The sequence below is a fragment of the Chrysochloris asiatica genome, unplaced genomic scaffold (genome assembly GCF_000296735.1).
Source record: "Chrysochloris asiatica unplaced genomic scaffold, ChrAsi1.0 scaffold00105, whole genome shotgun sequence".
NCBI lineage: Eukaryota > Metazoa > Chordata > Mammalia > Afrosoricida > Chrysochloridae > Chrysochloris > Chrysochloris asiatica.
The window spans coordinates 7,069,305-7,086,547 of NW_006408623.1; positions in this window are offsets into that span (position 1 = coordinate 7,069,305).

A 17,243-nucleotide genomic window follows, 5' to 3' on the forward strand; every position below is an offset into this window, starting at 1 on the left:
GATATGCAGATGATACAACCTTTCTTGCTGAAAGTGAAGAGGACTTAAAACATTTACAGATGAAGATCAAAGAGCACAGCCTTCTGTATGGATTACATCTCAACGTAAAGAAAACAAAAACCCTCACCACTGGACCTCACAACATTCTTATCTTACAACTAGAATGGAGAAAATGCTAGAAAACATGAACACACAGGAAACTTCGAGAAGTGCCAGAGAGGAACTTTACTCAAGGGGGGTACAAGCAGGTGATTCTCTCTCAGCCAGGCTTCCTGGCACCCCCCACTCTACCCTTGTGATGCTCTGTAGATTAAGATTTTGGTTATGGCTCTGTGACAACAGACAAGAAGCTAAGTATGGGGTGGCCATCAATAGCCTGTGAACCAAGTCCAGCCTGCCACCTGTTTTTTTTGTAAATAAAACCTTATTGGGACACATTCACATGCGTCCTTTGACAATGTTGTTGTTGCTAAGTGCCATCAAGTCAATTCTGACCCACAATGACCCTGTATAGGGTTTCCAAGGAGCAGCTGGTATGCTTGAACCACCGACCTTGCAGTTCAAACGACTTTGCAGTCTGATGCATTAGCCCACAGTGCCACACCAGAATTCCTTTGACATTGTTGTTGTCAGGTGCCATCGAGGTATAACCGACTCATAGCAACCCCATGCACAGCAGAACGAAACAATGTCTGATCCTGGAACAACCTCACTACCGCTGCCACACTTGAGTCCATCAATGCTGCCACCTGGCCAATCCATCTCGTTAGGGGTCTTCCTCAAACGACTTTGCAGTCTGATGCATTAGCCCACAGTGCCACACCAGGACTCCTTTGACATTAGTCAAGCCTAATTCTTGACTCTGTGGCCCGTTACAGACAAAGTACACAGAAGAGCCTCAAACCTGTTCATTCCATTCCAACCCCTTGCTGCAAATTTGCATTTCCGGCACAGATAAACTGAACTAAAATCCAGGTTTTCACTAGACCTCCAGGTTTTGTTAAATCACCTGGGGATCTTGTTAAAATGTCGATTTGAATTCTGCCTATCTGGAGTGGAAAGAGAAATTCTCAGCAGGACATCAATCAGGAATGAACCCGTTAGAAACCCTTGTTTGCTGAGCTCTGAGCTAAGTAGTCCTTGTGTCTGAGGCATGTAACCAAGATGCTTAGAAATATCTATGGAGAAGCCTAAGTCTGCTCTTCCTCTACATGTTTACACTTGTGCTTTAGTCAACAAAGGCACCCTGGCAGCACAGTGGGGCAGGCACTGGGCTGCTAACCACAAGGCTGACAGTTCAAATCCACCAGCCACTCTAACAGAGACAGATGAGGCTGTCTGCTTCCGTTGAGACTTACAGTCTTGGGAACCTGAAGGAGCAATTCTCCCCTTTTCTACAGGTTCACTGAGTCAGCCCCTACCCCATGGCAGTGGGTTTTCATGTAGTAAGTTGTCAGATACTGGTGAGAGACCGGTGGGGCAGTGCTCTGAGTTCAAGAGCAGGTAAACCCAAACCTAATGCAGATGAGCTGGGAAGGTGGGTTTTCTGGTCACTCAGGACAGACTCATCACTAAGAACTGGCCCTGTGTCCTCACTTAATAGTCTGTAAGCTTAACGTGATCTTAAAATGGGGCAAATGTTTGATTAAAGCCATGATCTGGAAGGGATGGCAAAGTCAGGCCTACTGAGGACTGCAGTAGCTGAACTTACAGGGGCAGAACAAGGGTTTGGGGTAATTTGGAAAGGGTCTGAAGTGAGGTTCCCAGAACACTCTCAGTCCTGGCCTGCAATGTTTTTGGTTTTCATAGGAGTGTTACAGAAAGCATAGAGCAAGGAGAGAGGCTTAGCCAGCCGGGGGACGTAAGTTAATCAGTGCTGATGAGTTGGTTCTGACTCGTAGCGACCCTGTGTAGGGTTTCTGAGGAGTGGCTGGAGAATGTGAACTGCCGACCTTGTGGTCCAGTGCTTTATCCTGTAGCGTCAACACCAAGCCTACTACCATTGCTCTCAACGGTGTGCTGTGCTGTGTGAGGAGCTCGAATGCTGCCTGGTACTGCGACATCAGAGGGTTGCTACAGTGTAAGTAAGGATTCGTGTCATACTCAAGAGCCAATAATCCCAGCACATTTGAGTCATGGAGAAAAAATTAAAATAGCCAGCTTACTGGTGATGAAAGGCAAGTTCTGTGTTTAATATCTAGGAGGGAAGAGAAATGTCTTGAGCTCTCAAGACAAAAGCCAGCAAGGTTTCATTGCCCCCGTGTTCAATATAAATTATCAACGGAAGGAAGCTGCAAAAACCGTAAAGCCAAGTGAGTTCCAATGGCCATCATCCTCTTTCCCCAGGAGGTGACTCTGATCCAGAGCAGCTGGGCTTTAAGGTTCTGTTCTGAGCATCAATACACAGCAAGGGAGGACAGCAAGACAGGGCTAAGGAGCGAGTGTACAAAAGAAAACCTGAAGAGTGCAGGTGGACCCGTCTCCTACCCAAGGGGAAGGCTCTCCTGCAGTTTCTTCTGTCCACTCATGCAGGATGTGCTAGGGAGAGAAGAAGGGCAGAGTTCGGCTCAGAGCAGGGGACAGCTGTGGAGTGCTGTGGGGTACAGTGAGATATTGTGGAATATATATAGATAGATAGATATACTGTGGAGTACTTTGGAGTATTGTGGGGTACTACAGGGTCCGGTAAGTTATTTGGGGGCACTCTGGAGTACTAAGGAGTACTGTGAAGTACTATAGGGTACTGTGGAGTACTGCGGAGTACTGTGGGGTGCTATAGAATACTACAGAATAATGTGGGGTGCTATGGAGTACTGTGGGGTATTATGGGGTGCTATGGAGTTTTGCAGGGTACTGTGAGATACTGTGTAGTACTATAGAATACTATGGAGTACTGTGGGGGTCTATGGAGTACTGTTTGGGTACCATGAAGTACAGTGGAGTACTATGGAATACTACGGAATATTGTAGGGTACTGTGGAGTACTGTGAGGTGCTATGGTGTACTACAGAGTACTTTGGAGTACTGTGGGATACTGTGGAGTACTGTTGGGTACTATGGAGTACTCTGGGGTGCTATGGGGGACTACAGGATACTGTGGAGTGCTATGGAGCAATATGGGGTTCTATGAAGTACTGTGGTGTACTGTGGGGTACTATGGAGTACTGTGGAGTAATGTGGGGGTATCATGGAGTACTGACGGGTGCTGTAGGGTACTATAGAGTACTATGGAGTACAGTGGGGTGCTATGGAGTATTGTGAGGTACTGTGGGGTACTTTGGAGTACTAAGGTGTTCTGTAGAGTACTGTGGAGTACAGTGGAGTACTGTGGGGTGTTATGCCATACTGTAGGGTGCTATGGGGTACTACAGAGTATTATGGAGTACTATGGAGTACTCTGGGGTACTATGGCTTACTACAGGGTATTGTGGAGTACTTAGGGTACTGAAGGGTACTTTGGGATTTTGTGGTATACTATGGGGTCCTGTGGAGTGTTGTGTTGCACTGTCGGGGCTAGCATGGTACTGTGATCCCATAAACTATGCCAGTGGTTCTACATATACCAGCAGGGTTACTCATAGTGGACAGATTTCAGCATTTTGTCTAAACTCAAACAGATTAGGAATAAAAACCTAGTGATCCACTCCTGAAAAATCACCCACTGAGATCCCTGTGAGCACAGTTCTACTCTGACACACACGGGGCACCATGAGTGGAATCTACTTATGAAAAATCATCCACTGAGAACCCTGTGGATCACAGTGCTACTCTGACATACAGGGGACAACATGAGTCAGAATCAATTCCAATTGGAATTTGTATATATTTTGTCCTTACCCTACAAAGCACAAAAACAATTGTTCTTTTACTTACTTGGTGGAACCTTTCCAAGCTTTTCTCTTGAGGTGATGTACAAATGTTGATTCATTTTATACAAATGGGATCACAGCACATATATTTTTATACTATCTTATAAGTTGTTTTTTGTTTTGTTTTCAAAGTATTGATTAACGTGAAAACAATGCCCACGTGAAAATCATCATTTTAGTCATTCCAGAGCATTCCATTGTATCCATGTTCCAAATTGTGAGCAGTCTCCAGGAGCGCAGTGTGAGCATGGCACCATTGACCTTCACACACACCTTGACTTTGCTTCACAGTATAAACTGTATTTTCAGATTACCATACTCCCCCCGAAAGTTGGTATCAATTTATATTCCTATCAACAGTTTATCGGTATTTTATCTACACCCTCTGTAGCATTAAATGCTGTCACCGTACTTAATTATTGCCATGGAGGGAGGTGACAATAGGTCACTGACATTCTAGGTTCCATTTCTGCTCTGGAAATGAAGATGGTAGACACTTCAGATCTAGCCAAGCTCTGACTAACTGCATTGGTTTAATCAGGGGACAAAGCTCTCTGTGCCTCAGTTTCCTCACATGAGACATACAAACAGTAATGGTATGTCATAGGGAAGCGTGAAATTAAATAATTAGTAAAACAAAGCCACGGACGCACACATATATGGATAATCCATCATGACAAGCTGGGGTTTATCTCATGAGTGTAAGGTTGTTTAAACAGTAAAATTCAGTGTTTTTCATCATGAGAAAAACACTCAGCAAAGGAGGGACAGAGGAGATCAAGTTGGATCAAGAGTATGCCAGAAAAACCCACAGCTATGATAAGCGCTAGACTGCAAATCACTCAGGGAAGGGAGTCATTTCAACCAACGGCACTGAGATTGTGGGGTCGTGTTGCTGTGTGCTGTCGGTTCCGACTCACAGTGGCCTCAAAGGACAGAGACTTGCTCCAGAGGCTTCCCAGTCACCATGTTTCTGAAAAACTTTGGCAGATTTTTCTCCTGCAGAACAGCTAGTGGGTTAGAGCTGTCGGCCTCCCTAGCAGCCAAGCACTTAACTACTTTGCCACCAGAAGTTCTTTAATCACTCTTTTGTTGTTGTTGTCATTTTCTTCTTAAGTGCCATCGAGTTGGGTCTGACTCATAGTGACCTCGTATAGGGTTTCTAAGAAGTGACTGGTGAGTTTGAACCTCTGACCTTGTGATTGAAACCGACCTTGTGGTCTAGTGCTTTATCCCACAGCGCCACACCAGATTCCTCATCAGTCTTCGGAGTGATAAAAATTAAATCCACAAAGAGTTCCCCCTGTGAACCTAGTCAGATGGCTAACTTTAAAAAGACAGGCCCTACCAAAGCTGGGTGGTGGAAGGGCTGGGACCCTCACCCACTGCTGGAATGTAAAACGGTACCAGCACTTCGGAAAACACTTTGGCAGTTTCATAAAAAGTTAATCATACACCTAACACAGGGTCTAGCCATTCCGCCCCTCGGCATTTGATGCACACACAAGTGAATCTTCAAAATAATTACGCTGAGTGAAAAAAGACACGCCCAAACCAAAGGGCACCCACTAGGTTGCCAATTCGGTCATATCTAGAAGCTGTGGAGAACTACAGAGGGACAGAGAGGAGGTGTTGGTAGTCTGGGATGGTGGGGCCCAGAGTGGTCAGAGGGGAGCATCAGAAAGGGGCATAGGGAGGTTTTTAGGGGTGATGCATATGAGGGGACTTCAAAGAGTTATCTTCAAAAGATAATGGGACTGTTCTACAATGCTCTGGAAGTCTCCTCATATGTTCAATTTCTTGGTTGTGGTAAAAGTTTCCCAAGTAGATAAATACATCCTATGTCAGAACTTAGAAAATCCTATACTTGAACTTTGTGCCATGTGGTGTAACTGTCAGTTCCACCATAACTGACAACATAAAACAAGAATTAATGTTGGAGCTTGTCAATCCTTTGAGTTTCTGGAGTTGATCCTTTTTAGCCTGTTTCATGGTGCAGCACACTGACTTGGAACCGTTAAAGTAAACTTGCATTCAAAATAGCTGTCCCGTGATGCATTTCATCAGCTATAGATGAGCCTTCCAGTTGCTCCTCATCTTTGCCAACACTTGTTATTATCAGGGATTTTTTTTTCATTTTAGTCATTTCAGTGGGTGGGTAGTAATTCTGGTTTATATCTTGTCAGAATTTACTTATAACTACACGTCTTGGCGTGGTGCTGCAGGGATAAGTACAGGGCCTTAAGGTTGGTTTGAACCACAAGGTTGGTGGTTCAAATTCAGCAGCCACTCCTCAGAAGTCCTGGGTGGCTATGAGTCAGAACCGATTCGACAGCACGTAACAACGACAACAATCTGTATTAGTTCTCTTTGCCAAGACCAACAACTACCTCCTAGAAGTTCCTTTATCCATAAGCTGCTGTTTCTGCTCTGTGCTATCGAGTCCACACACCACAGTGAACCTACAGGGCAGAAGCCAACTGCTCCATGGGGCTTTCTGATACTTTGACAGAGGCAAACTGCCACGTCTTGTCTCCTATGGAGCTGCTGCTGCGTTTGAACCTTTGGGTTAGCAGTTGAATGCTTAGTCAATGAACCACCAGTGCTTTTATCCATAAACTAAGGGCTCTAAAGACTTATGGGGTCCTGCGGTGGTGCTGTAGGACAAGCACTGGGCTGCTAATGACAAGGTTGGCAGTTCAAACCCACCAGTCACTCCTCGGAAGCCTGATACAAGGTGGTGATGAGTCAGAACAGACTTGATGACATTTAACAGCTACAACAAAAGCTTAGAATGAGATGGCAGTTAAATAGTGATGCATGCCTCCTTATGCATTTGCCATATATCTAAGGAAAGATTTAGAATATGAATTGAGCTTCTGTAATATACCATAATGATCTGAGTGCTCTTATGTATGAAGGAAACTAAAGAATAAATCACTAAATAAAAAGGCTGTCGGAAATTTTATCTTGTAAGTTTTTGCTTGGGATATCAAAATAAAGATAAGGGAGAGAAAGGTGCTTAGGAAGAAAAGCCACTCAGTGCTACTCTAACATACGTGTGGTGTATTTAATTATCAAACTCAGGCATGCGACTGAGTCAGACAGGACTGCAGATGATAGATACGGGGATCCTAGACTTGGTCAGCATGAACGTGCACCAAGCCCTCACTCTAAGACACGTGAGTCAGGAGCCCGGCATCTTCCGCACTTTGGGGGTGAGGTGAGAAGCTCACTCCTTTATAGAGAACAACACAGACACCTATAGGCACTTGTGAACTCAGGAGAGAGGAATTGGATTTGGATTAGAATGGATTTGAGTATTAATTCGGTACTTAACTTCATTATATAGGTGCTTTATCAAACAGGAAGATTTTGTCAAGTAGCATCATTAAGAGCTCAGGCGAGCTCACTGCCCTCAGCGACAACAGCTGCTGGGAAGTGGTCATTGTGAGGGGGGTGAGCACAAGTGTGTGGCTGGGTGCCCTCCTCACATCCTCTGGGCCAACTCTGAGCCCAGGCCAGAGCTTAGCTGCAAATGACGTTCTTTAGAGCCTTCCTCTTTGGGCCACAAACACTGCTGTTATTAAGCACTGCTGAGTCAGTTCTAATTCATTGCGACCCTGTACAGGATTTCCAAGAATGGCTGGTGGGTTTGAACCGCTGATCTTGCAGTTCAAACTGACCTTGTGGTCCAGCGCATTCTGCTACAGTAATACACCACAGTCCTGTATGATGTTCTTGCTGCTAATTGCCGTTGAGTCAATTCTGACTCATAGTGACCCCGTACAGGGTTTCCAAGAGTGACTGGTGGGTTTGAACCACTGACCTTGAGGTTAGCAGTCTAGTGTTTATCCCACAGCACCACACCAGGACTACACTGTTAATGCACCATAAGTAATGTGCTTTTCTTGTCTATTTTATGCATAACAGAAGTTTCATATTACCACACAATCATTTTTTATATATATATATCATTTCAAGAAACCCAAAACACTGACTGCCATCAAATGGATTCCAACTTACAGTGGCCATCCGTAGGGGTCTGAGGCTGTAAATCTTTATGGAAGGAGACAGCCTTATCGTCCTCCCTCAGAGCGGCTGGTGAGTTTGAACCACTGATGTTGCAGTTAGCAGCCCAACACCTAACCCACAGCAACACCTTTTTATTTCCAAAATTCAGACACATGTGTGAGTTCTTGTTTGAAGAGTTGTAGAGGGGAGAAGGTGATCATTTCTCCTCTACTCCTTCCCACTATTTCTCTAGTGATCCTTATAAACTGACAACATTGTAATAGGTTCTTTGGCATCAGTTAACACTCTGTGTTCGGCTGTGTATCTTCTAAGACATGCACGAAATATTTGAGAAAGAGAGCAGCCCCTTAGGAACATGCTCTCTTAAAAACACCAACGTTTCAGAGCTGCTTCCAGAAACGGAGGGAAAGAGCCAAGATCCTGCCTCTTCCCAATGAGCCGTCCTATTAATATATACCTGTGCACATGTTTATCAGAGGACCTAATAAGGCGATGGGAGCCTGCAAAGTTAGCTATTAGACAGCAATTCTCCTGCCAAGAGCTGTGAGCCGACACAGACTGAGTCAGGCACGGTAGTCCATTAATGGTCCACGGCTCCTACAATAATGACCTGCTAACCTAACGTGGTGTTGCTCTCACATTTGCCGTCCCCTGGGACACAACTGTCACTGTGTTATCTATTGCCTGCTTCCCTATCAAAGAAAAAAGCCGAGCTGAAATGTATGTACGCAGCCTGCTCTGTAGTTCATTGCACACCAACCCCAGCAACTGGAGGAACAATAGATTTATAAGTTTATCCTACATTAAACCAACCACGCCTGACTGCACTGTAAATTACTAAATAATAAACCAGGTGGTGTAAGATCCTGACTTGGACAGAATATAAAAATCTATCAACCTGTAAAATACAATAACCATAAATGTGCTATGGGGCTGATGGCTCAGGTGAACCATCCACCGGCAGGACCCAAGGTTTCCGCAAGAAGACAGCAACAAAGACAAGCTTCATTTTCAACTTGGCTCCCTCTCCTGTGTGCTCCCTGTCGGTACAGGTACAGGTACAGGAAAGATCGTGGTGTTAAAGCACTTGAACGTGTGTTTTGTGGGTTCAATTTCTTTGTCTTGGAATTGGCCGCTTTCCTTGTCATCTACAATTGCTCCTGAGCTGTTGCCGCACAGCTTGGGGCTGGGGCTGCTCCCTTCCAAGAGGATGAGCAGCTTAGCAAAGCTAGCTTCATGCTCAAACTTCACTTTCAAATCTGCTCAAAATGCACCACCTTGGCTGTGGGCAGGGGAACAGACGGCAGGGATGGGACCTTCAGAGGGTGCCTTGAGAAGATGTTAAAATGGGGCATACCGCCCCTGCCCCAAATGCAACACAGCACTGGCTGTTTCAGAAGTCAAAGGAAAATTAAGTCAGAGTTCCATCCTCCCTTAGCAAGAGAGATGTGCTCTGTGTGTGTGTGTGTGTGTGTGTGTGTTGACTCAGCAAAAGATTCCAAAAGGATCCCATCAATTGCAATTCCAAAACATACAAAGCTAATTAATTCCTTTTTCAGAGATTTTCCAATAAGCAAAGCAGGTTAAGTTTATATGATTTTCAAACAGTGTTTACATTCATAGATGTGCAACTAATTGCTCCACGGTTTGACATCATTACAGGGAAATGCTAGGGGTGCAGACAGTTTAATTAGGGGTACTTTCAAGTTCAGTACATGATTACCATCACAGAGCCATTCTCCTGTGCTGAGGCAGGACGGGAAAGCAGAACAGTGATTACATTTTGCCCACTGTCGGCCAAAATTCTGAATGAAAAATGGCCATCTGTGTACAAAGGATTGAGACCAGACAGTCTCCGCTTCTCTCTGAATTGCGTTCATCTGCTTAGGAGTCTCATCTAGTTAGGGGCACGGGATGTATGGGGCTGTGTGCAAGCACCTGAATGAGTCATGGAGTGTGTCAGGCCTTCACGGAGGACATAGAACACCTACCCACAGACACATTTTCCCATCTAGCGTACTACAGGTACCTCACCAGCAATGCTTATAAATAATTTTGTTCCAAATTACAACTCGCTTCCCATTCCAGCCAATAGCAATTGTTTTGCCAATTTTAATTTTAGAAGTTCTTCAGTGAAGCTGCTCTCTTGGGCAACACACTGAAGTCGTTGGTCACAATGTCATCACTTTGAAGCACTGGGAAGGTGAGCCCCACAGGTCGGCCGGAGTTCTGCCACAATCCCAGTGCAGTAAGCATGTGGTACTTTCTAGAACTTGACTCCTGATACAAAGACAGCATGGTGGCATGGTTCATCTCTCCTCCCACCAGAGGAAGATAAGGTCAAGGGGCACTTAGGAGAATGATCTGAACTACAGTCAGGCCACACACTTCCTCCTACATGTGTGTCCACACAGACAGGGCCACGCTCTTTCTCCTACATGTGTCGACACAGGTGGAGCACGCTCTTCCTCCTACACACAGGTCCACACAGACAGGGCCATGCTCTTTCTCCTACATGTGTCCACACAGACGGGGCCACACTCTTCCTCCTACACATGTGTCTGCACAGACGGGGCCACACTCTTCTTACTACATGTGTCCACATAGATGGGGTCATGGTCTCCCTCCTACATGTGTCCACACAGATGAGGCGACACTCTTCCTACTACATATGTGTCCACACATGTGTGTGCAGACAGGGCCACACTCTTTCTCCTACATGTGTGGCCACAGAAACGAGGCCACCATCTTCCTCTTGTATTCATGCCTGCTTAGGTGAGTCTACATGTATCTACATTTTAGCTCAGCTCCTTCATGAACATTTTCTATTCAACTATGACTATGGATCCTGGCAGTTCAGTTTTGGAAAATAATTCAATTTAAGATTTCCCCCAAACAAATGACTCTAAAGAGAGGAGTGGAAAGGAGAGTACCTGGGTCTTCTTAGAAATTGCATAAGACAGACAACAGAGAAACACAAAGATATCATCAAGTGTGAACTTCACCAGTTGACCACTTTCCACAGAGGTGTGTTTCCAACGTGGAGGGTGCGTTGAATGTCAGGTGACTATGGAGAGCAAGCCAGGACCAACTGAGCTTGGGGTTTACTCAGACAAGAAGTCAGAATCCACACGGGACCACAATCAGGGTAGGAATAAATGTTTTTTTGTGGGGAGGGCCGGTTTGACTCCATAAGGAATATTGTTAGGTGCTGCTGAGTCAGTCCAGACTCATAGTGAGCCTATATAGAGTTTCCAAAGCTGTCACTTTTAGGGAAGCAGAAAGCATTGTCTTTCTCCTGTAGAGCAGCTGGAGAACTTGAACTGATGACTTTGTGTTTAGCTATCCAGTGCTTACCCTACAGAGTCACCATGAGCCCCTTCAAGGAACTGGTGTGCCTTTAACAGGAGCAACTGTTTTTCTGTTCAAGACCAACTAATCACTTTCTAATTGATTTTAATTAAGTATAATACCACAGCATTACATAAAAAATCAGTGGGCTCCAATTCAAAGTGCCCTTACTGCATCAGAGCAGAACTGCTCCATTGGGTTTTCAGTGGCTGATTTTTCAAAAGTAGATCAACAAGCCACTCTGGGTAGACTTGAACGTGCAAACTTTTGGTAAGCAGCATGTATGTTCACCACCTGCACTGCCCAGGACACTGAGCATTGCTGATCTTGTTACTGAGCAATGGATGAATTCCAGACCTAATGCTACGACGTTCCATACATGAGTGAAGTGTTGGAAACTGGTTTTAGAAGCCATGGACTGCAGAGTAGCATTGCTCATCCTAGATTCTCTTTTGTCTTCAGTTCACCTGCTCCAAGCTCTCACGGTCACACCCATGAATGCACGGACCAGCCTGAGGTGAGCTGATAAGAAGTAGGCCATGGCCATGGGTACTCTTTTGGACAGAGCTTTAGCTTCAGTCTTTTGAGTCCTTCTAAAGGCTGATGCCACAGTGACTAATACCTGGGCTATGGTGAAGGCAGTGGTCAGTACATGAGGCTCAGCCTCCAGTTACAACTAAGTCATTAGCACAAGATCACAGATCAAACAACACGCCAGGGTCCTAGATGGAGAATTGGCCCCACATCCTCAATCATCACCAAAAGGACGCCCTTTGTCTCCTCTGCCTGAGTCCCATGACTCTTCTGAACATGCCCACATGCCTCACACTGTTGTTGTTTTTAAGTGCCATCAACTTGGTTCCAGATCATAGTGACCCTGTACAGAGTTCCCAAGGAATGTCTGGCGGGTTTGAGCCTCCAGTCTTGAGGTTAGTCATCCAAGGCTCATCCTACAGTATCACACCAGAAGACATTCAGTAACGCACTGTTGTTATTTCACTATTGTATCCGAAACATTGTACCTGGGAACCATGAATCCCATGAGACCAGTCATACAATACTGGACATTAGACAGGGTTATCAGAAATAAAATGATAGCAAAAGCACATGGACTTCCTAACAATGACCAACTTCCATGTCGTGTCATCCTCTGACCTGGAGCCCGTCACAAGCCCCCAGGCCCCTAGTTGGCATTGAGGCATGTAATTTCAAAACAAGCTTTCTTGTATACTGCACAGTCTAACCATGGACCAGGACACCTCCTAACCCCACAGATGGCCTCCTGCCCACCATGGATACTGCTCCTTCCTCAGCAAATAGCCCTGAGCACATCCACAGCTTCACATCACTCTCACTATATTCACCTTCTCAGGAAGACCTGGGACCACCTGGGACACCACCCAGCATCTAACCCCAGCCTCTGTCCAATTCTATTTCTTGGATTCCCTGAGTCACCATTTTATTCTCTTTCTCCCTACTTTAAGCATTACCAAAGAGCTCTTTGGGTGTGTTGGGTGTTGAGATGGGACAGGGTGGCTAAAGTGTTTTGCACAAAAGAGTTAGGGTCATTTTCAAGGATGAAGGAGCTCACAAGGCCTTCAGGAGATGCACCATGCCACTTCCTAAGGCGACTATGTCTTGTCTCAGTTCATGCATCAGCTTCGTAGCCCTTATTCCCTGATATTTAGGCTGGGTTTTCTAGAGAAGCAAAACCAGTGACATTTACACATGTATATATATGAAGAGAAGTTTCTCTCAAGGAAATGGTTTACATATGTAGAGGTGGGGGAGTCCCAAGTGTGAGTCAGATGAACCAATTAGCAGGCAGGTCCAGGCAGGAGGCAGATCCAGCAGGCAGGCAGGTCCGGCAGGCAGGCCACTCACTGGCTCAGCTCCAAAGAAGTAGAGGTTGGAGAATAAGGTAGACGGAAACTCTAAACCATTGTGAGGATTTTGTTTTCTTTACAATCAGGTATAGTCCATACTGAAGGCTATAGCCTTCCATCTTCATTAGTCTTTTAAGTTCTCTTTGTTTCCAGCAAGCAAGCTTATATCACCTGCATATCTCAGGCTTTAATGAGTCTTCTCCCAAACCTGATGCCACGTTCTCCTTCAAACAACCTAGCTTCTCGGATTCTTTGTTCCGCATATAGACTGAATAAGCATGGTATGTCTTAGGCTGGGTGGAGAAGCAAAGCCAATGAAACATTGTGTGTGTGTGTGTGTGTGTGTGTGTGTGTGTGTGTGTGTGATGCTGTGGATTAATGTGCTGGACTGCAAGCTCAGTTTGAACTGCAAGGTTGGCGGTTCAAGCTCAGCAGCCACTCCTCAGAAACCCTCTACAGGGTCATTGTGGGTTGGAACCGACTAAACAGCACTTAACAACAGCAATATATATAGATACACACACATATACACACACACACATATATTCGTATATACACATATAAACTGAAGTTTATATCAAGGAAATAGGTCACACTTGTAGAGTTGAGAGATTCTCAAGTCCAGGCCAGATGAACCCAAACTGGCTGCTGGCAGGCAGGTCTGGCAGACAGATCATAGAGCAGGCCACTGGCTCAAGTCAAAGGACCCGAAGTTGGAAGGTGCACCAGATGCAAGATCCAGATGTAGCAGAAAGCAAGCAAGTTTTGCCTGAGTACCCATTATATTAGAAGCAGGCCATACCCCAAAGGAAACATACTTTTTCCACTGATTGGCTTCTCAGAGCCAATCATCATAGAGTTAACACACTCACCACAGGGAGAACCACATCTCAAATGCCAAAACACTGAGAATCCTGGTCCGGCCAAGCTGACACAAAACCTTAGCTATCACACGTGGCAAACACAGTTCAAGCATGAGGTTCAGCAAGATTATTCATGACAATATGCCAGATCACCTAGAAATAGCCAAACCACAGAGATCAAATCACAAGCTCTAGGGGTCTGCTGAATTGGGTCCCCGCATCAGCTCAGTGGTCCCCAAAGCCATGGATATTTATAACATGAAGGGGGCACCATGTTGATCTTCTTAGAAATGGAACACACTCCATGAACATCCGCAAAGCCCAGCTGGGACTACTGAATTCCTAGACATTGACTTCAAACAACAACAGGCCTGGCTAGGGGGAGCACTGATTAACTTGGGGACACCGGGAAGACCCGGCCGTCCTCAGGGCTCCCTCTGTCAGCCTCAGGGAAATTCCTGTGCTACCCACATCAGACAAACAGCCACCTCTTGTGTGCGCATCAAATGGTCACCTAAACCTTTCACAGGAGCCTCTGCACATCTTATGGCCCAGAACTAAATCACATGTTCTTGTTGAAACCAATCACCAGCTAGGAAAATGGAAGGATCATGATTGACGTAGGCCATGACTCTCACACTGAAATGAAGGAAATCAATTGAGTGGGCACTAACTTGTATTTTCTAATTGACCTCTGAGTCCAGAAGTAGATATAAACACCTGTATACACATGCCTACCTACTTAGGTATGTGCTGGGCTGTGATACCAGATATATTTCTTACTCTAGGTTGTTGTTGTTGTTGTTAAGTGCCATCGAGTCAGTTCCAACTCACAGCAACCCTGTATAGGGTTTCTGAGGAGCAAGTGGTGAGCTTGAACCACTGACCTTTCAGTTCAAACCAAACTTGCAGTCCAGTGCATTATCCCACAGCACCACACTCTGGGTGATGCTACCAATAGTTTGGGACGCTTACATCTACCCCTGGGGTACATCCCACCTTCTCTGAAGTACACAGCTCAGAAGAACAAACAGGATCCTGGGAAGAAGGAAGAATAAGGAACAGCTATTGGGGGATCCAAGGAGGCATGCGAGGAGCCAGGTCTCCTAGAATGGGGGAGACCAGAGTCATGTGTGCAGAGAAGCAAAAGGTTCTGGAGCCAGACTTCACTGTGAACACACACCTGGGCCAACCAGTGGTCCCTACAATGTCTGGGTCCTCTGTTGAGTGACAAGGACATGCTTCCAAAGGGAAGTGTAGAACAGAGACACCAGGGTGTGTCACGAGATGCTCAGCTCGTTCCATTTGGAAACTGGCTTCTGCCCTCCTGACGAACAACCAGCATGTCTTAGGTAGCCACAAGCTTCATTTCTTGATTTCCTATGACGTGCTCGATGATATTGCTGGAATATTAGGTGGCCTTTTATGTAGTGTAGCTTGGGAGACAGACATGTTGAAGGCTGTCATCACCAAGGCGCCATCTGTCACTGACTGAACTGTCTTCTCCACTGGATGTAAGGAAATTCATATTTAGTGGAAAAGGAAATTACTTTGGGTATGTATCATTCAAATCCTTGAGGATTATTGGCTAATTAGGAGCACAGTCATGTAAATTTGCCTTGTGTTGGGCTTTCAGGAACAGTAAAATAACATAATTAAGCCAGGAACAAAGCAGCTCACTTAAGCGACTAGTCATGACAAATGGATGTGGTGGCCAAATACACACATCAGCCATGTGACCAAGAAAAATGACCACACACTGCAGGGGTCAAAGGCAATGTCCAAGAACAAGAGAGGAACTGTGTACATAGGGTATCAATAGATATCTAAGTGATGGAAGCCAGTCTGAAAAGTTTCGCACTGTGTGATTCCAACTCCATGACAGTCTGGAAAGGCAGGACTACAGAGACAGACAGAAGACCAGTGACTGTCCGGAGTTAGGGCGGAGATGGCTGGAGGGCGGATACATGGAGTACGTGTTTGGGCGGTGACATATTATAATGGTGGACACATGACATTATGAATCTGTCAAAGCCCATGGGGCTATTCAACATAAAGATTGAACCCCAATGTATGCTCTGGGCTTTGATTAATAACCGACCAATATTGGTCCATCAGTTGTAACAAATGTACCAGAGGAAACCAAGATGTCAAGACAGAAGAAACAATGGAGGGAATCATGGTGGATACGGGAACTCCATACTTCACGAACCATTTCTACGTAAAACGAAAACTTCTGTACAAAATACAGTCCATAAAAAAGCATTGCAATTCCTTATATGGCGATTTCCTTAGGAAACTCCACTGGGTAGTAATTCTTTTAAAGGAACAGGAGCTGATTTTTTCTGAAAAAAGAAACTGAATGGTATTTAAATTGTTGTTGTTGCTCTTAAGTGCCATCAAGTCTGTTCTGACTCATAGTGACCCTGTATAGGGTTTCTGAGGAGTGGCTGGTAAGTGTGAACGGCCAAACTTGTGGTTCAAACTGACATTGAGGTTGAGTACTTACCCTACGGTGCCACACCAAAACTCAAAGCAAAGTAAACAGCTGAAAAAATGTGTCTAGAACTTGGACCTCCAACGAAATTAGAAAACACAGACTTTTAAAAGGCGCTTCACAATCTGGACTTCCCCTTGTACTTTTGTTACGTGTGCATGTGGCGATGAGATGCTTCAGCTGAAGAAGCCACCACCCATAGCCCAGTCTACCCTGATGCTGAATGTTGAAGCCCCGGATCCAGACACTGATGGAACTGGGCATCCTCATTGCTGATCCAAAAACCTGTAAGGGGGAGATTGTGAAAATGTCAACAAATTTCTATAGACTTGCAAAGGGTTAAAATCAGACTGTTCCCATTCCTTTCTATTTGTGGTGACACAGTGGGTTTAGTATTCAGACTGTTACCTACAACGTCATTAGTTCAAACCCATCAGCCTCTCTGTGGGGAAAAAAGATGAGGTTGTCTGCCTCAGTAAATGTTTATGCTCTTGGAACACCTAGGAACAGTCCTATTTGGTTCTGTAGGCTTGCTCAGAGTCAGAATCAACTCAGGGGTGACGGGTCATCTGGGGAATGGACCAACCAGTGTAGCAACAGGGAGTCTCAGGGAAGAGAGGGTGTCAAAATTAACCTTCCACACCCTAACGTTTCTTGGGGTTAATTTAGCTACAAGAACTGAATTAAAAAATGTCAGCCTCGACTTGCAATCTTGAAGGATTCCATGGGCAAACGCTGAATA